The 20,882-nt window shown below is 35.1% G+C and overlaps 1 long non-coding RNA gene and 1 pseudogene across 1 annotated transcript in view; both read left to right on the top strand.

Annotated features, from left to right (window-relative positions):
• LOC141504180 (uncharacterized) overlaps positions 1 to 20,882 on the top strand; it is a 404,260-nt gene that overhangs the window by 84,519 nt on the left and 298,859 nt on the right. Inside the window, exon 3 of the long non-coding RNA XR_012473242.1 lies at positions 2,805 to 2,930. This is a non-coding gene — a long non-coding RNA (uncharacterized LOC141504180). The remainder of the gene's footprint in view (positions 1 to 2,804; positions 2,931 to 20,882) is intronic.
• Positions 18,591 to 19,803, top strand: LOC141514354 (putative E3 ubiquitin-protein ligase TRIML1 pseudogene; annotated as a pseudogene).

Here is a 20,882-nt window from a genome sequence, read left to right as displayed (position 1 = left end):
CACCTTTTATGGATTTAAGTCACTACGTGTGCTTTCTTTCTTCTCTCTCTCTCTCTCTCTCTCTCTCTCTCTCTCTCTCTCTCTCTCTCCTCTTTTCTATTCTTTGGGTTATTTTCTCATAATTCCTGACTCTCTTCCACCACACTGAGTCAGGAACTGAAGATCCTATGGAGGTAGGTTGTATGATCTTTTCCATCAGGACCACTTGGGGAGAAAATCAATTTCGCTTTGGTTTGCAAAGAGTTCCTGCCTCTATCTCAAGGATTAGATAGATTATATTAACCTGAGGGCCACTTAGAATTAAGGGGATCTGTGAAGTTGAAACTTTTAATATTTTGACTATTACATTTTAAAATAATTGATTTCCTTTGAAATTCCATGTATTTTAAATTTAATTTATTTAGCTATTAAAATTAATTTAAAATTATCTTAAATATTTAAAATATTTACTTAAATTTGTTTAAATTTAAAATATGATTTTGAAAGGGGTTCTTACATTTACAAAAACAGTTAAGAAACCCTGTAAAAGACACTAAAGAAATGTTTGTTGAATGATCATGCACTTAGGTAAAAAAACCAATTATCTTAATACACAGGACTTATATTAATTACTTCCTTTCCCTTAAACCCTCAGTGACTCCCTATTACCTATAATATAGGAGAGATCAAGATAAGAAAGAATAGTTTGGAGCAGAAGTGGAGTATCATGAGACAATCTGGAAAAGTTGGTTGGGACTATGCCTGGGAAAGCATAAGGAAATTATGCCTGTATTTTTTAAAGCATGGGTGTCCAACCCTTTAGCTCTTCTTGGCTTTGTTGTCCAACAAAAACTTGTTAAGAGCTGCATATAAAATTTAATATTTATTTATGACTACAATGTAACTCATATAATCAATGAATGTAATAATAAAATGTAATAATGCTGCAGTAATGGGCTCACACACCTGCTTTAAAGAAACAGTGAAAAAAAGTATTGAGGCTGTAATAAGGGAATAATAAATCTTGAGATAGAAGGGACCTTAAACATTGTTTAGTTCAACCCCCTCATTTTACAGATTAGGAAAAAGTGAAACTATAGATAAGAGGAAGTGACCTGGCCAAGGACCTATAGCTATAAGTAGCCAGGAATTGAATTCAGGTTCTTTGATTCTGAAGTTAGCTATAGTTTAGTATTTCTCCTCCCATTCTCAGCTAAACCCCTTGAAAAAGTTATCTATGGTTGGAATATTCATTTTTCTCTTCTCAGTGTCTTCTAAACCCTTTACAATCTGGCTTCAACCCCCATCATTCATTTGAAACTTCTTTCTTTTCAATTAAAACCAGTTGCCAAAATCTTTTTTGTTTGTTTTATGTTAAGCTTCCAGTCAAAACTGACACTCTTTTCTTTCACCCTCATCAAGAAGCTTCTTAATTCCTCTTCACTTTTTGCCTCAACACTTCATGAAGACTCCACAGAAGGTGAAAAGAATGCTCATTGCCCAGGATTTGCTAGGTTCCCTTTCACCACATGTATTACCTCTCTGCCTTTCTACTTTAAATTTGATCCTAATCTCCTGCAGGGTTGAGTTGGGGGGGGGGGGGAACCTTTGTATATACAGGTGTCAAGTGAGCCACTGGCATAGGAGTGTGAAGTGGAGATGATTTTACAAACTATTGTTCTATGTCATTTTAGGTATTGTCCTTTGCTAAAAAAATAATTTGTCTGACTATCAACAAGAAACACACTGGAAGGGACTAGGACTTATAAGAGTTAGTACTAGAAACTTAACTCATCAGGATTAATCTAATAGCTCTAAGATTAATAGTCAAGAAATTATAGTCAGCCAACCCTCTGGGGACCTCAATTTAAGTGCTGGTGGTAAGCATCTGGAAAAGTGGCTCTAGGAGAGTAGTTGCAATATGAATACTGAATCTACTTCCTATCACATAAATTTTCACTGTATATGAACAAATAATCTATTAATAAGAATGCAAATTCTATGAACAACCATTAGAAAAAATATTGATCCTCACTAACAATGAAATAGAATAGGAAATCACTGAGAAACTATTTCACTCACATCAGATTTGCAAGAATAAATAAACATTCTCAACATTAATCATATGGAAATATGTTGAACATGATAGCACATTTATAACCTATATCAGATTATTCCCGGGGGGGGGGGTAACAAAGTGTTTAATTCAAAAGCTTAGAAAAAGATGAATGTTGAAAGCTATCTTTACATGTAATTGAAAAAATAAAATAACTTTCAAAAATAAGTAAATAAAAAATATAAAAAAGTTGGACCTCTAGGGGACAAGGGATACATTTATACATTACTAGAACTGCACATGAATGAACTTTTTATAGAGTATAAAGTGGCAGTTGCAAAAGGCACAAATCTAATCCTGCCCTATCATCTGATGAGTGTATCACAAAGGAAAAAGAACTGTTAAAATACTCATAACAATATAATTTTAATTGCTAAGAAGTAATGTTTAGCAGTTGGCAGGAAGCTGAATATGAAATATCAACATAATGAAACGCTACAATAATGAGGTCTATGGAGGATATAAAGAAATTTAGAAGCACTTATATGAAATAATTAAAAGTGTAGACAGGAGGACTATAAGAAGACTATATGTACTGACTGTGACTATATTTGAGGATGGTTCAATCTATAACAGAAAAAAAATATAAACCCAAATATGGGGATAAAAATTGAAGAAAATTCATGGATGATAAGCATGTATATGGTTTCTCAATATTCATTTTCTTATAATTTCTTTGAATTTACAGCCTACTCTCATTTTCCCTCAGAATTTCCTCACAACCTGGCAGAAAGGAGAAGAGAAGGAAATGAACAATTATCAAGCACCTACTATTCATCAGACCCTCTGCTAAGTATTCTACAAATGTTTTCTTCAATTCTCTCAACTCTGAAAGGTAAGTGTTTTATCATCCTCATTTTATGGATGAAGAAACTGAGACAGAGATTAAATGATTTGCTTAGAATCACACAGCTAGTAAATGTCTAAGACTGGATTTGAACTCAGCTCTTCCTGACTCCAGTTCTAATGCTTAACCACTTCACTACCTAGTTGCTTCTTTAGAGTCACTTGACATTGGGTAAGTCATTAAATCTTTCTGTGCCTGAGTTTCCTCATTTGTAAAACAGAAATCGCTACTGCTAAACTGTATAGAAGGATCCTCATGGACTGCTTATTGACTTAGATGACCATATTAATATTTTTATTATAATAAATTTTTATTTATTTTGTTCAGATTTTCCGATTACACTTCAATCAAGTCTAGTTTATAACTGGGCATATTGTGGGCATCATGGAACCCTCAGATTGTGTATTAAATACCACTAATTTAGAAGACAGATGACTCTCATTGAGAGAGCATTTTTATTGATTGACTGACAGTCTGTACTTTGTCACTAACAACCACAACACCTTGAGCTGCAGAAGACGATGATATCATTGTATCATAAACTATTGAAGACTACTATCTCATTGTCTAATGAGCATGAGCTAGCCTCCTCTTCCATTTGTTCTCAATCCATCCTCTCACTGGAGATGAATTTAAATTTCCTCAACATCTTTTATACCACAGTAAATAGTTTAATATTCAATTTTCACATAACCTCATCAAGTTAATTTTTTGGGAATAGCAGGTGTGCCCTACCTTTTTCAATAGGATTTCTGTCTTTGTTTCTGTCTCAGTCAGTCTTTCTCTCTCTTCCTAAGCAATGAGTGCTGTCTTAGTCACTCCTTAGGGCTGTGGCATATGCACTAGAAAATACCTGGAGCCAGGGACTAAACCACTCCTTAAGCACCAACCTTATCCTATCCACTGGAAAGGTGCTTGAGCAGACTTCCATAAAACTTTTTCTTGTTCCCTCTGTGAGACATAAGCTGTCTCTCTAAGCTTCTCATAAATCTGACCATTCATTTGGAACAATGTGACCCCAGCTCCATGTAGCTAGATTTATGTTGATCTAAACTTTTCATCTCTGCTCTTTTCCTCTCCTTGGCTCCCTGTTGTTTCTTTCTCTTTTCTTTCAACTAAGTTTCTTCTCTTTTCCATTTTCCCTTTATAACTTGACTACTTTTTTCCCAGCTTATAATGAACAGTGTGACCTCAGGTCCATGTGACTGAATCCTTATGGGAATAAGCTGGTCACATCTCATGGCTTTTCCCTTTCCTCTTTTCCCTGTCTTAAATACCTTTGCTATTACCTTTGGTGAACTTTTAGTAACATGGGAACACTGTTGTAACCTGTGAACCTTTTGTGTAGCCTGTGAATTAAAATCTAAGCTTTTCTTAACTCTGGGTTCAAGATGGTCTGTCTGTGAATTTTTCACTTAAAATGAACCCAATCTTTAAGTGCCCCCTTTCCCTCAGATTTTCTGAAATTTCCTATCAGCAACACCATCTAAACCAAGTGCCCCGATAATATAGAATCAGGACAACTGGTGTTAGCCTGGATACAATGGAAGACCTGACCCCTGAGTCAGGGATTTCCCAGAGGGTCGGGCAACTGCTATAATTAAGTTACCTAAGGGTTGGAGGGCTAATTCCCATAGGAGGCTACATTTCTACTACTCGGCCAGTTGAACATATGAACTCTAAGTTAAACCACTACTAAGCAGTGATTAAAGTAAGAAGGATTGTAAAAAGAAATTCCACTCATAACTCTGTGGTATTACCAATAAACACACAGTGTCTCTAAGGAAGAATGGGTACAAAGTACTATGGGAATAATGAACATAGGTAGGGATCATATGTGCCCATGGTATACTCAGCTCTCTGAGGACACTCATGTCCTTTACTTATCTATTCATTCATTCATGTCTTTATTTATTCATTCATTCACTAGATATCTCTCAGAAACACAAAAGTTTCATTGATAGGTGTTAGATGGTTAAAGCTGCAAAGCTGATTGTTTCATGGTTAAACTCTTTAATTGGGTTGAACCATTATTTTGCTAGACTGGGTCGTTCTACTCTGACATGCCAAGCCCTCCTTTTGCTACCATGATAATGCATAGCTTTTTCTTTCAAAAAAAAGTAAAGATGTTAACTTGGAATATGCAGGGTTTATCTAATTCTTCTCCCTTTTGAGAGGTTTCTTCACCCCAGACAGCAGGGTGTGTGTGTATGTGTGTGTGTGTGTGTGTGTGTGTGTGTGTTTGTGTGTTTATGTGATAGAGACAGAGAGCAACAGAGATAGAGAGACAGAGAGATATTATATGTATAATATATATAAACACACACACACACATATATATATATACATACATATATATATATATATATATATATAGAGAGAGAGTGACAGAGAAAAAGAGACAGGCAGAGAGAGAGGCAGAGAGACAAAGACATATAAGTTTTATATATATATATATATATATATATATATACAGAGATAGAGAGACATATTATACACATATAATATATAAAAACATTATATATATATATATACAGAGATAGAGAGACATATTATACACATATAAAAACATTATATATACACACACACACACACACACACACACACACACACACACACACATACATACACACATACAGACAGAGACAGAGTCTGACATAGGCAGACTTTCCTTTGGCATTCAACTACTAGCGACATCAACAAATGGCAACATCCAAGGTTAAAGAATAAATTGTAACTATATTATGCAAATTGTCTAAAAAAGTAGAATTCTTTCACCTTGGTTTCTCTGCTTTATATTCTTCCGAAGAATCTCCTGTATGGCCTTGACAATTTGATCACCATCAACAATAAATACTCTGAAAACCAATAATCCTCAGTGAAGACAAAGTATCTTCATTGAACACTCGTGGTGACTCATATTTACAAGATAAAATGTTAATTCCAAAGTTCTCTTCAACAATAACACTAAGAAAATTTCAATTCACTTTTACACAGACTAATATTATAAATTAAAGTTAAATAAATAATCTGACCTACAAAAGTTTCACTGGAAACAAACCTTTTGCCTATTGGTTAGTCTTGAAAGATATATTCATTTACATGGATAAATGTGGATGTGTATATTCATGGATTTGTGTGGATATATATATATATATACACATGTAAACATGAAGTTAGATTACTGTGAATAGGAGCACTGAGACTGGAGTCAGGAGGATGAGTTCAAATCCAGCATCAGGTATTTATTAACTATGTAACCCTGGTAAGATACTTATCATGCTTGCCTTAATCTACTGGAGAAATACAAGGAAAACACTTTAATATCTTTGCTAACAAGATCTCAAGAACAGTTGGTCCAAGGAATCATAAAGAGTTGGATATGACCGAACAACATATACATGTAATGCATATATACATACATACATACATAAATATATAATGTATACATATATATTTATATCCATGTGCATGGATAAATATAAATATATATATATATACATACACAAAATACTTATATTGGAAGAAGAAATATTCTAAGTTTGGGTCAACAGAACCTAGATTTTACTGGATGGTTTTTCTAGAGGCTACAGTAAAGTTAGAATAAACTGTGTGGCAGGTATATATTTAGATAAATAAGATCTGGAACACCCTTCTCCACATCTCTAAGGATGACTATGATTTCCATCTTAGTGGAAAGTAAAATGACCATGACAAGGACATTATTCCTTCATTCCCCTACTTTCAAGAATGGTATTTGCCTAGAATTACATCTATCACAATTTGCAATCTAGGGCTACAATGTTATGTTTTGTGGTTCAGAATAAAATTAACTTTCCTGGAATTTCCAAGAGGGAGGTGGCCCTGACCCAGATTATAAAGAGTAAAAGTTGGTTTACTCTTGAGAATTTTAGCTTTCTTCACACCAGACTCATAAAGAAGTCAGTCTCAGATAGCAAATAAACATATTTAATTGAACAAATTATGAAGCAGAAATCTTGGAAGTTATACTGGTGTTGTTGTCCAGTCATTTTCTAATTATTTTGCATGACCCCATTTAGAGTTTACTTGACAAACATCCTGTGATGTTTTCCATTTCTTCCTCTAATTCATTGTACAGATAAAGAAACTGAGGCAAACAGAATAAAGTGACTTGCCCAGGGAGTCACACAGCTAGTATGATGAGTCTTCTTTACTCCCAGTCCAACACTCAAGCCACCATTTCACATAGTAGCCCTATTGTGTTTTTGCATACAAAAGTAAATGGGTTATGCCAATAAATTGGATAACCTAAGTGAAATGGATGAATATTTGTAAAAACTACAAACTGCCCAGATTACAGAAGATGAAATAAATTACTTAAATAAACTCATTTCAGAAAAAGAAATTGAAGAAACCATCAAAAAAAAAACTTCCTAAGAAAAATCCAGACAAATTTACAAGTGAATTCTAGCAAACATTTAAGGAGCAATTAATTCCTATTCTACATATACTATTTTAAAAAATAGGAGGAGTTCTGTCAAACTCCTTTTATGACACCAACACAAAGAAAATTATAGATAAAGAAAATTATATCCCTAATAAATATTGCTGCAAAAACTTAAATAAACTTTTAACAATGAGACTACAGCAAGTTATTATTAGGATGATATACCAAAATCATATAGGATTTGTTCCAAGTAGGCAGGGATGGTTCAATATTAGGAAAACACTCAACATAATTAAACATATCAATAGTAAAACCATCAGAAATTATATGATTATCTCAAATGATGATGAAAAAGCCTTTGATAAAATGCAACATTATTCCTATTAAAAACACTAAGAAGTTTAGGAATAAATGGAGTTTTTCTTAAAATAATAAATAGTATCTAAAACATAAACACAATATTTAATGGGAATAAATTCAGAGCATTTAGAATAAATTCAGGGGTGAAACAAGGATGCCCATTATCACTCTTACTATTCAATATAGTATTAGAAATGCTAGCTGTGGCAATGAGAAAAAAAAGAAACTGGAGGAATCAGGTTCTCTAGGTATACCATCTCATCATCAGTAAAGAGTGAAAGCTTTGCTTCTTCATTGCCAGTTCTGATTCCTTGAAACAATTAATAAATTCAGCAAAGTAGCAGGATATAAAGTAAACCAATCAGCATTTACATATAAATATAAATATATGTATATATATATGTATATATATATACATATATATATATATATATATATATATATATATATATATATATGTATATATATATACATACAGCAAAGGCCAAGAGCAAGAGATAGAAATTCCATTTAAAATAACTTCAGACAAAATTTGGAAATCTACCTTCCAAGACAAACTCAGAAACTATATGAACACCATTATAAAGTACTTCTCACCCAAATAAAGGCAGATCTAAATAATTGGAAAAATGTCAATTGCTCGTGGTTAGATTGAGATAATATAATAAAAATGGCAAGTCTAATCAAATTAAATTACTGATCCAGTGCCATACCAATCAGACTACCAAATAACTACCTAGCTAAAAGGAGCAGCAAAAGTGAACCCCTTACAAAGATGCTGCAATATGCAATAATACCAAAGGGATATACTTCAGGAAACTACAAAAAACACTTATGGTAACAGTGTTACTCTTCAAAAAAAATCTAAAAATTTCAAAAATACATATTTTAGGATGAGCCCTTAAAAATGTAGTGATCCAACTTATTCTGAAGTTCTCAGTACATTTTTTATATTCCCATTGTAGGAGAAGGAAAAAGAAAAAAACATTTATTAAATATCCAATAATCAGCAGGCACAAGGCTAAACACAGTGTTAAATATTATCTCATTCATTCAATCCTCACAATAGCTTTAGGAATTAGGTGCCATGATTATCCTCATTTTATATTTGAGGAAACTGAAATTGAGAGATTAAGTGAATTGCTCAGAGATATCCAACCAGTGAGTATGAGGTAGGATTTTAATTTAGGTCTCCCTGATTTTAAGTCCAACTTAAGTTCCCATTCATTCTTCTGCATCTTGATTAGTTAGAGTTTTTCATACAAACAGACACATGCACACACTCTCATAGTAATATTGATGTTAATTTTTGATTGATGTTAATTCCTGAAGCACTTTTCTGAAGCTAGATTACTAATCCAACTCCATGGCAGAGTGGATATTCTGAGCAAGACTTTTATTTGTCCTCTCAGAATCTAAGGATGTCTTTGAAGGAGTGGATTCCCTCCCCTCACTCCATGATGTAGTTTATGAGCCCCCAGGTTTGTTTCATGCTATGAATATCAATCCATATCAATTAGTCAATCAGACTTAATCAATATAACTTAATTTTAAAAAGGGATATTTAATCAGATGGTTTAATAAGAATGCTTTGTAGAAAAACATTCCTTCTTACCATCCCTCCAAAAAAGTCTGTGACATACTTACTTGAAAACAGTGTTTTCACAGAAAAGTGGGTTCAAACTTAGGGAGTACATGTGACCAAAGGGTTAACTCAGAACTCTTGGAAATTCTTTTTACTCAAGATGTGCACCTTAGGTATGTTGTAGCTTTTGTTTTGGTCAAACTTTTGTTATGTATCCAACCTGTCCTTGACTTTTGAGATGGACAATACCATCAATTGATTTGGGGATGCTGCTAAGTTGATGGAAAAATAAAAAGCCTTCCACATCTTCAGAGTTCATGAGATCTTTCTATGCTCCAGGAATATGGGGAAACTGAGACAAAGGCAGAGGTCCCCAAAATGACTCCTTATGGGCTTAACTGGGACACTCTCCACTCTTTGCACTTGAAAAATCTCTTGGGTTTTACCCTAGTTCCTATTGGTTCCATTTTTTAAACTCTTTTATAGGGGTCTAAACAAATTTCCCCATCTAATCTGTCACTCTAATCCTATGATATATCATTCTAGTTGATTATGGACTTATCAACCTTTTAGCCTAAAGACTATGATACTATGATTATTCTCACCTAGTTAAGGTATCAAATTAGAGACTTTTTAATCACCAAAGTAGCACAGGGAATTTGATTTGACACCTGTGATATCAAACTCAAATAGAAAGTGATCTTTGTGGGCTGAATTGACTTGGAAAACCATAAATCAATATTATCTATGTTGTATTAAATTTTTATTTATTTTTCTGAACACTTCCCATTACATTTTAATCTGATTCCCCTTAAGAAATTTTTTTGTGCCTGGGGATCTTAAAGTTGATTACATCAACTCCCATCCTTACACTTAAAATATAATTTCAAAGTAAATGACAAGAAAATTGTAATGAACAGCAAACTCACCTTCCCTGACTTCATGGTGCTCCCTTTCCTTCCACCTCCAGCAACAAAATAATGTTAGTTCAATTTGCCCCTGCTGAAAATTCAGCAAAAGACTCAAACTTGGGAAGCAGCAAAAGGTGTTAATAATTTGTTCATGGGATGAACTTGCAATGTTTGAGGTCTCACTGTCTCTTACTCAGGAGTATGTTGGTAAATGTTTAACAACTAACCCTCTGGGGGCAAATGTATATAGGACATACTTATGAATTTAATTTGCATTATTAAATTTTTCCACCACTTTCTTAAGTTCAGACAATTAATAATAAAACAACTCAAAATCTGATATGTAGCATTTGTTGATTTTCTGAGATGTGACTGCTTATACTAAAATTTTAACAAGTTGCTCTCTGAGTTATAATATAACCTACAAGCTACTGAATTAGGATTTAGGATTCTGCAGTTCTTGTTTCCTGGCATAATCAAGGGTAATTTAAGATTCCTCACTGTCTGTCAGTCTCACATCAATACGACTGAGAAAAGAGAGAAAGGGATTTCAACCCTGGTAAAAGATACAACTCAGGAACAACCTCTGGTGTCCCAGCTACTTCTTTTCTTCTCTTGTTTTAATTTTCCTATGCGTTTTTTCCCTCCCCAACCTATGTCCTGAACTTCTATGAGGTGTTTCATAATACTTTTATCCAATCAGCCCATTCTCTGGAGAGCATCATCACCTACTTCAGGTCACATAGGTTCATAAGGAATGAAGTCCCTCTTAGGAAAGTGTACTTTTAAGTATAGAGTTAAGTGTAATTTTTTTTGGTTTTATTTTTTAAAATACATGATAATTCAATTTTTAAAAGTAAATATATTAAAAGTTTGTTTATATCTAACTAGACTATACCAAGTGAGTAAAGGTCAATAGATCCTTCACCATATACAGTAGGCCTCAAGGAACATAGGCAGGTGATAATATGCAGTCTTCTTTGGAGAGACACCATCTTTCCTGATCCCTTTGATCAAGTTTCCAGCCTCAGAACTAGTATACTTGGTAATCCCTAGGACCAGGCTAGTTTTGAATGACAATAATCCTTCAGGTTTAGAACCTCCTGCCTTTCTCTTGTCTGGACCAATTATTGACAAAAATGAATCAGAAGAACTCCCTTGACTCTGACTCTTTGACCTGGATATAATTTTCTCTAACTTGGCTTGGTGAGTTTGTTGGAATTATTTGAAATGTATTTGGAGTTGGTGTGGTCAGGCTACTCCTCTCAGGGCCCTGGGACCCTCCCAGAGGCTTTGGAGTATGGAGAGCTGAATTAAATAGGGGGGAAAAACACCCTCTAGCTAATGGAATAAAGGTTTTATTTTTATTGAAAGATGGATTAGTGGAGATAGATGAATGGAGTATATCCTTTGCCAATATTACTGACCATAAAAACCCAGAAACTCCAGGGATTATCCCACTCAAGTACATACTCTTAGTTACTAGATGTACAAATGAGATTTTGGAAAATGTCATTTATCAAACTGAAGGCTCAGTGTATGTATTATTATTTTTTTTCCCTTTATGTGCAGCTGCCTTTAAGGGATGAGTTTCTGAGAGATTTTGAGTTTGAATAAGGGTGGGGTCAGGGCAGGAGGAGAAGCTGTAAGGAGAGTAACTAGGTTAGAGCTTTCAGATTTGCTTTTAATGCTATCTAACCATTGGAAAACCTGATAATTTCCTTGATCCCAATATGGGGGAAGGTGGTTGTCTTTTTCTAGACATAATGTGACCAACTTGACAAAGAATAGGAACCTAAATGCACAAAGGGTTTCTCTCATGGGATTATAAAATTTAGACCTGGAAGCTATGCCAGAGGACATTTTTGCCAGTCCTTTCATTTTATAAATGAAGATATTGAATCTTAAGGAAACTAAGAAGCTGAATTTGAATTCTGGTCCATTAGTGACTCAAAATTTAATGTTCTTTACACTAAACTGTGCTGCCAACCACCACCACTACATCATCCATTCAGTTTTTATCAAATTGTTATAATGTTCGAGACACTTTTCTAAGCATTGTAAACATAAAAATGAAAGAATTCCTGTCTTTAAGGAGTTTATAATTATTGTATTAGGTGCAGGAAGAAGAATATATACACAGATAATTAAATAAGAAATAAAATAAATACAAAGATATTTTTGTGGGTTGGGAACTCTAAAATTGTAAGAATCTTAAAAAAAACAGGGTTAAAACAACATAGCAGAAAAATATAGATTAGACATGAAGTTTTATTCTTATTCTCTGGGATTTACCAAATAAACCTATAGGTAATGAAGACCATCCCATGATGATCACCAGGGACTAAAAAAGAGAATAAATTCTTAAACTATTTGGAAAATGGTAAAAGTCATTAACCTCCTTGGCCTGTACATAGGAATTTGCACAATATCTCTAACTGAAACTGATCTACCAAGATTATCATCTTTGCATTTCATCCTGAATTCTCTTGTCTCTTCCTGGGAAGATGGACTCCTTATATCCTGAGCAATGTTCTCCTAAATTTGTAATTAACACAGAGAGCTTAATTTCTAACTTGGTAATCTGATATAGACCTAGTATTCTCCAAAGGGAATTAAACTTCTATCACAATATAGTTATTGCACAATATTATTATTATTATTGCTTTCCTAGAGTTGGGGAAGCTCTAAATAAAAGAAGACATTAGAAAGACTTCAGGATCCCTTAAGGGAACTAGGAGTCCTGAGGTAGAACCTTAGCCCTAGAGCATTTTAGGTATGATAACTTTTGCAAAGACATAGAGCTAAGAAATGGAAAATCTTGTACAGGGAAAAGCAAGCGGGAGAGTTTGGCAGGAATGTGGAGAGTATGATGTGGAACAACAAGAAACAATTGAACAATTGGGAAAGTTAAATTGTAGTGAGCCTGTGTAGAACTTTAAATGCCACTCAGAGGACATTTTTGTTACTAGAGACAATAGGGAATTGCTGAAGCTTCTTGAGAAGAGTGTTTGAGGGAATATCAATTTGGCATGTGTGTGGACATTTTATTTGAGACAGGGAGACGCTGGAGTTAGAGAGAACAGTTAGAAGGCTATTTACAACAGAACAGCAAAGAAAAAGATCATGGGGACAAAAAAATAAGGAGGTTGATTATTTAAGAGGAAAAAAAATGGCAGATCCAAGAGATGTTGTGGGAGCAGAATTGGTGAGGGTTATCAATGGATTGGATCTTGGAAGTGAGGGAAGATTCTTCATCTAAGATTATACAAAGTGATGAACCTGAATGACTAAAGCAGTAATAATTCCTTTGGGAGAGATAGGGAAGTCAGGAAGAGGAATGGATTTTTTAGGGGAAAGGTAGTGAGCTCAATTTTATACATATTGAGAAGTTTTTTGTATTTTTTAAAAAATGTTTATTTTATTTTTAATTTGTAAAGTAAAACAAGCATTTCTATAACAGTAGAATTTTTTAAAAGGTAATTGCATATGAAACTGTATATTTCTTATGTACAATTCGCTATTTCTTTTAAAAGTATATTTGAGTTATCATGTAAATTTTCCCCCTTTTTTCTTCCCTCCTCCCATCCCCCATCCCTCCCCTTTCACTGTAGAGAAGGCACTTTTCAAAGAATAGGAAATCATAGGGATATCTGTCAATTGGTTTAAATTATTATAATATGTTATAAGATCATGATAGAATATTACTATGCTATAAGAAATAATGAACACAATGATTCAGGAAAAACATGAATAAACATTGAGTTTGAGATATTTGGGGGAAATTTAGGTAGAGATGTCCAGGAGGCAGTTGGATAATGCAAAATTTAAGCTTCAGGGAGAGGTGAGGACTAGAGAAATAGAACAGCTGTCTTCTGTTTTCATTGGTAATGCTGAAAAACTGTTGCTAGCTGTTTCATAGACTATGAAAGGTCCAACTTCAAGAGGCATGATTTAATCTCATGATCATTCACATCTCTAAAACCCTTTCTTCACAACTACATGATAGAACTTGATCTATTCTATTGTCTCCATTTTATAGATGCTGCATCTGAGGCCCAGATAGGACAATTTTTTTCATTCAAGATCATATAACTAGTATGTCAGAGTTAGGACTTGATCTTGAACCTTCTGCCAAGATGCAGTATGGTATAGTGGACAGAGCACTGAACTTAGAATCAGAACAATGTGGTTTCAAATCCTACCTTAGTTGTGTGTTAACACCAAGATTCTTTTTTTTTTATATTTTAGGTTTTTTTGTAAGGCAATGGGGTTAAGTGGTTTGCCCAAGGTCATTATTATGTGTCTGAGGCGGAATGAATTTGAACTCAGATACTCCTGACTCCTGGGCCGGTGCTTTATCCACTGTGCCACCTAGCCACCCCAAACACCAAGATTCTTGATAAATCACTTAACTTCTCTGTGCCTCAGTTACCTTATCTGTAATGAGTCTTCTAAGGTTTTGAAATCTATGATTCCATTGTCTTTCAACAACAATAATAATGATAATGGTGAGTATTTATATGGTTTCAAGGTTTGTAAAGTACTTTACAAAAAACTTTTTATCTCACAACCATTGGGAGATAGGTGCTATTATTATTCCCATTTTACTGATAAGGGAACTGAGTCACACAGTTAGTAAATCCTTGGAGAATATCTAAATCCTCAGAACATAACAGCAGGCCTTTCCATTGCATAATTCAACTTGGAGATGTACTTTAGGATATCAGAAAGAATGATGAAGTTGAAATCTGAAGATTTGGGCTCTACTCCTAGTTCTGTCAGTTACTATTAACTGTGTGATGTAGAGCAAGTTATTTTCCGTCCTTGTGAGCCTCAGTTTTATTATCGGTAAAATGGAAAAGTTGGATTAGCTAGCTTTTAAAGGTCCTTCTAGCTCTATGGTTCTGTCATTGCTAAGGAAGGATCAAATTTTCTCTCTATTTCTCTGAACCACCCCACCCCCCACCTACCTTCCATTTTTGAATGCCTTTGACTTTGACCCTTAGCTTTGGAGCAGGCATTCCAGCTGGGCTAATGGGAAAGATGAGTCCTTCAGATTTGAAGGTTTGGAGTTGAGCTATACATAGGACATGGATCATGTCAACAGAGCCTGAAACTTACCATAACAATAACTTAGTTGGACTTTCTCTGAACCTGGAGCAAATCAAGGTTTGACCTAAGGCCATTTTCATGAGGTACACATAATAGCTCTTCCTCTCCCCCACCCCCACTCCTTACTTCCCCTGTGGCCTCCTCACCCCCACCCTTTTTGCCTTCCTGCTCTCCATCTGGCAAAACTGGCCCTACCCATGAGTGGCGAAGAGAATTTCATGTTCCTGCACAGACATGGGAACCCTTTCCATGGTCATGTGGTTTGTCTAAGAAGTTTCAGTTGTCCCAAGGTGTGAGGTGAAATTTGAAGAAAAACCTGTCAAGTGGTAGAAGCCTTGGCATGGGGAATCTCAAGGTTTAGCTCACTGGAATAAACAGCAGGGGTATGCCAAAATCCAAGGAATTATTCCTTCAGGAACTGCCCACTCCAAGCACTTTAGTGAAAAATGATAGAAAGAGTTATTAACCTTTGAGACACTTAATTCCACTGTGTAACTGAGCATCTGCCTTGGATCAAGTCAGGGAAGATTACATCGGCCCCACCATGGAGAAGTTGGGATAGTTTATACTCAAAACTAGACAAAGAAACTGTGTTTAACAAATCCCTAAAGTGTATTTATCTGCAGATGGGGTTGCAAAGGGGCGTTTTGTAATTCTTCTGCCTCTTCATGATGGAGATGCCTTGGAAATAAGTCACATGATCTGCTGAAAATTGGGTTTGGTGGAGTTGCAGACTGGGACAATTTGAGAGTGAGATGATAAATGGAGAAACTGCAAATTTTATCATTTGACTTGAGAGAGAAACCCTGGTTATTAATCAGAATTGCACAGGCTAAATATCCTATTTTGATATTAGGGACTCCCTTGTTCTCCCCTTTTGAGAGGGGCTCTGTGTAACTCCGACTTAAACTCTCCAGGGAATCCCAGAACTTGGCTTGTTGGTTCCCCTAATGAGATATTTGCTTTTATCATCCAATTTCTAGTCCAAGTTTTCATTTTCTCAGGTCTGTATTACAGATAAGTCTACAGATTTCTAATATCTCCTTTTACTCTTCTGCCTTCTTTGCAATAAACTATAATTCTCCATTTGAATTTGTAGCATTTTTTAACTGATAGTAATGACAGAAAACACACATAGGGGTTTAAAATCACAAACAAAGGGAAAAGTTGCAGTGTGAAGAGAAGTCTCCAGAGTTTTCTTTAGTCTTTCATAGAAATGAAAGGAAGGAGCTCAGCCAAGCTCAGTGTTTCCAAAACCCATCCAAAGAACCTTGGAATTGTATAATAGCAGACATTTAAATAGCCACTTAGGGTTTACAAAGTGCTGGACATGAATAATCACATGTGATATGTTTTACAACCTTTTGAAGGAGAAAATGTGTTTTGGGTAGTGTAATGCACATATATTTTCTCCATTTTACAGATGAGTAAACTAAGACACAGAGAACTGAATTGATTTGCTCAATATCATATAACTACTAAGAGAAACTTGGGATTTGAACTTAGATTCAATGTTCTTTCTACTAGTCTTCTACTTTTTCTTCTCTGCTTCCTATTCTTCTGCCTCCTCCTCCTCCTCCTCCTAATAATAATAATATATTAGGAAATTTACAGAATCACATCCACAAATCTCCAGAGAATCTCCTCAATTTCCAAAGTCTCAAAACTGTGGATGATTCTACAAACAATGGAGAAAGTTCTAAGACAGTTATTAGAATTGGGCAAGTGGAAATTATGGACTCTATAAGAGAAGAATCCATTACACAAAACCAAAAGAATGGAAAGACAGAAAAAATATTGTAAAGAATCTTATGGGAAAAACAACCAATCTGGTAAATAGGTCCAGGAGAGATAATTTAAAAACTATTGGATTATCTGAAAGCATGATCAAAAAAAGAACCTGGACAATATCCTTCAGGAAATTATCAAAGAAATTATCCTAATACCCTAGAACAAGAGGGTAGAATAATTCTTGAAAAAATCACTGATCACTTCCTGAATTAGACCCCAAAATAAAAACTCCAAGGAACATTGTAACCAAATTCTAGAATTATCAGCCAAAGGAGAAAATACTACAAACAACAGAAAGGAACAATTCAAATACCAAGGATCCAGTCAGGATTATGCAGGATTTATCAGCTTCAATATTAAAGAATTTGAAGGCCTGGAATACAATACGATATCCTGGTAAGCAAAGGAGTTTAGATTACAACCAAGAATCAACTACCCTGCAAAATTCAGCATACTCAATCAGGGTGGGAAAGATGGACATTAAAAAAATAGGGGATTTTTTCATATTTTCCTGATAAAAAGAGCAGAACTGAACAGAAAATTCAAACTTCAAATACAAGACTTGAGAGGCTGAAAAAGAGAGCCATCACATTATGAGGGGCAAAAATGCTGACTTTTCAGAAATATAGTGCTAAATTAGTCTAAGCCATAGGCCTCCGTTTCTATTTCTCAAGAATCAGGGGAATGTAAAAAACCCTGATCTCTGGCTAGAAAAATTGTCACCTTAACCATAGGTGTAAACAAAGACAAACTCTACTGGGAAAGCTCAGGTACACCCCCCTTCTCTTCAGACCATCAAGTTTGACCAATTGTTGTAAGGGTCAGCAGAAAAGAGGAGGGGAAATGGGTTGTGGTTTTGGTGGCTTTTGAACTCTGCTTCAGTTTCTGTAATTTAGATTTTCCTGCTCTCTCTCTCTCTCTCTCTCTCTCTCTCTCTCTCTCTCTCTCTCTCTCTCTCTCTCATAGAGAGTTAGGAACTGCCCTGCTTCTTGCAAGAAATAAAGTTTAACTCATTGCTGCCACTTTGAGAGAACTCCGAGTAGTCATTTTGGTACCCCGCACAACATCAAAGACATTCTAAAACAATACTCATATTGTAAATAATGTCTATAATGAAACTTGAATCATTTGCATCTAAATCCCACTGACTTGATGAAATGAGCAGCAAGATAATTCTGGCCTAAAGGACCTAGGTATGGACAACATGCTAAGAGAGGACAAGGGTGAGAATTCAATTTCACCAGAAACCAAAAGCACTCGGAGTTCACACCTTTTGTGGACAGGATAAAGGGAGGAGCCCAAAAAAAGACCCTTTAAAAGACCATCACAACTCAGTCCTAAACACTTTTGCTGGTAATCCCAAAGGAGAGACCATCATTATTAACTATCCTGAGAAGAATATCTGAGAAGGAAGGAATCAGAGGGAACAAGTTAATGCAATTTTAATCTACTCAAAGTGCAGGGGAGTTTGGTGCCCAAGAAGAACCTGCAGTATCTATCACTGGCAAAATGCAGAGCATTGTGGACTTGACCACCTGTGAACAACATGGAGAAAAAGAGAAGTTCTTCTGTGAGGAAGACCAGAGAACCCTTTGTGAGTCTTGTTTATTAGCTCCAGAGCACAAAGATCACCAAGTGCTTCCCTTGGAAACTGCTGCTGCCAAGTGCAAGGAGAAGCTCCAAGAGACACTGAATATCTTACAGGCAAAAGAGGAGGAACTTAAAGTCAGACTGGAATACGAGAGAGAAAGAGAGGCACAGTATCAGGAAGATACATATGTTTTTAAACAGTTAGTGTTATCTGAATATGAGAAAACATACCAGTTCTTATGGAATGAAGAAACACTATACCTAAAAAAACTGAACCAGGACTTCAGAAACAATCTGGTAAAACTCCAAGAAAGCAAGGCCAAAATGTCAAAAGAAATCCAAAAACTGCAACAAATGACATTAGAAGTTGAGGAGAATTTGGATGAATCCCCCTTGGAAATGCTGCAGGGTCTAAAAGGAACCTTGGAAAAGAAGAAGAAACTTTCTCTACTAGAACTAGAGGCTGCTTCTCTTGATCGTACCACCTACACCATCACTGGTTTCAGAGAAATGCTCATGAGCTTTTATAGGGATATAACTCTGGATCCTGAAACAGCCAGTCCTCATCTCATTATATCTGAAGATTTTAAGAGGGTCAAATATGGAAATGTCCCACAGGACCAGTCTGACAAGGATGATAACGGAAGACTTGACCATGCTCTTTTTGTACTGGGGACCCAGACCTTTGCTTCAGGCAAACACTACTGGGAAGTGGAGGTGAGAGATAAGACCGAGTGGGAAGTGGGCATCTGTGAAACTTACATCTTTAAAAGTGGGAAATACAACTTATTACCTGAGGATATAAGGACCCTAATAGGTTTAAAATCTGGAGATTATTTCTTTCTGTGGAATTCAGAAAATGGTTATAAAGCAAGTCAACCTATACACAAAGTAGGAATTTTCCTTGATTATGAGAGGGGACATGTAGCATTTTACAATGCGGTAGAAAGCTCTCTTATCTACAGTCCTCCAAATGTTGTCTTTCAAGGGTCTCTTCGTCCATTCTTCTGTCCTTGTGTTACCAGGGCAGAGAGCAGTCCTAGATCTCTTATTATCTGTCCTAGGAGTAACTAGTAGATGGCTGACAAATGATCATAGTGTCTATAAAATGCTTCTCTTTTGTTTTTTTTTAAACATTTCTTTATTTTTTCCAATTATTTGCAAAGGTATTGTTCAACAAACTTTTTTTGGTAAGGTTTTGAATTTCACATTTTTCTTCCTCTCTCCCTTCTTTCCCTCTTCCCCTTGACAGAAAAAAAATCTAATAAAGGTTATACATTTATAACTATGTTAAACATGTATTCATATTAATCATTTTGTGAAAGAAGATTCAATTCAAAAAGGGAAGAAAAAAAGGAAAAACATGAAAGGAGGAAATCATAATACATAAAAAGACTAAAAGAAAAACAAAACCCAAATTTTAAAATTCAGTATCAGTTCAGGCACATCATGATTTCTTATAGAATAATAGCACTCTGTCACATTCATATACCTCAGTTTTTTCATCCATTTCCCAGTTGGTAGGAATCCCCACAGTTTCCAGTTCTTTGTCACCATGAAAAGAGTTGCTATAAATATTTTTGTCCATGTGGGTTTTTTTATCCTTTTCTGTGATCTCTTTGAATATAGATTTAGTGACAGTATTTCTGGAACAAGGGTATGCACAATTTGTTTGCTTTTTGGGGGTATAGTTCTAAACTGCTCTCAGAAAGGCTGGATCAGTTTACAACTCCACCAATAATGCATTAATGTTTATGGGACACTTTCAATATCAAGCAACTGCAAAAAAACATAAAATGGATGTCAGTTCCCTAGAACCCATGTGAATCAAATCAATAAAGTAAAGGATGATTATCAACTATAATCAGAACAAAATTTGTCTTATTGATGCCTTTTATTAACATGACTGCATCTCACCTAATATATCCTATAGAATGTCGATGATACTGTTACAAGGCAACTCAGACTTGGGAAACTATTAGCTTCTTATTCCCAATGGAAATGAATGTCACTTACAAATAGTATATCTGTCCAATATATTGGCATATACACACTTATGTGCACACACACACACACACACACACACACACACACATATACTTACAAGCACAAACACTTATACTGAGGTATACATGTGTACTTTGCATGTTATTTATAAA

The sequence above is a fragment of the Macrotis lagotis genome, chromosome 1 (assembly GCF_037893015.1).
Source record: "Macrotis lagotis isolate mMagLag1 chromosome 1, bilby.v1.9.chrom.fasta, whole genome shotgun sequence".
Taxonomy (NCBI): domain Eukaryota; kingdom Metazoa; phylum Chordata; class Mammalia; order Peramelemorphia; family Peramelidae; genus Macrotis; species Macrotis lagotis.
Note: the sequence above shows the minus strand (reverse complement) of the source record. Positions and strands in the feature narration are given on the sequence as shown.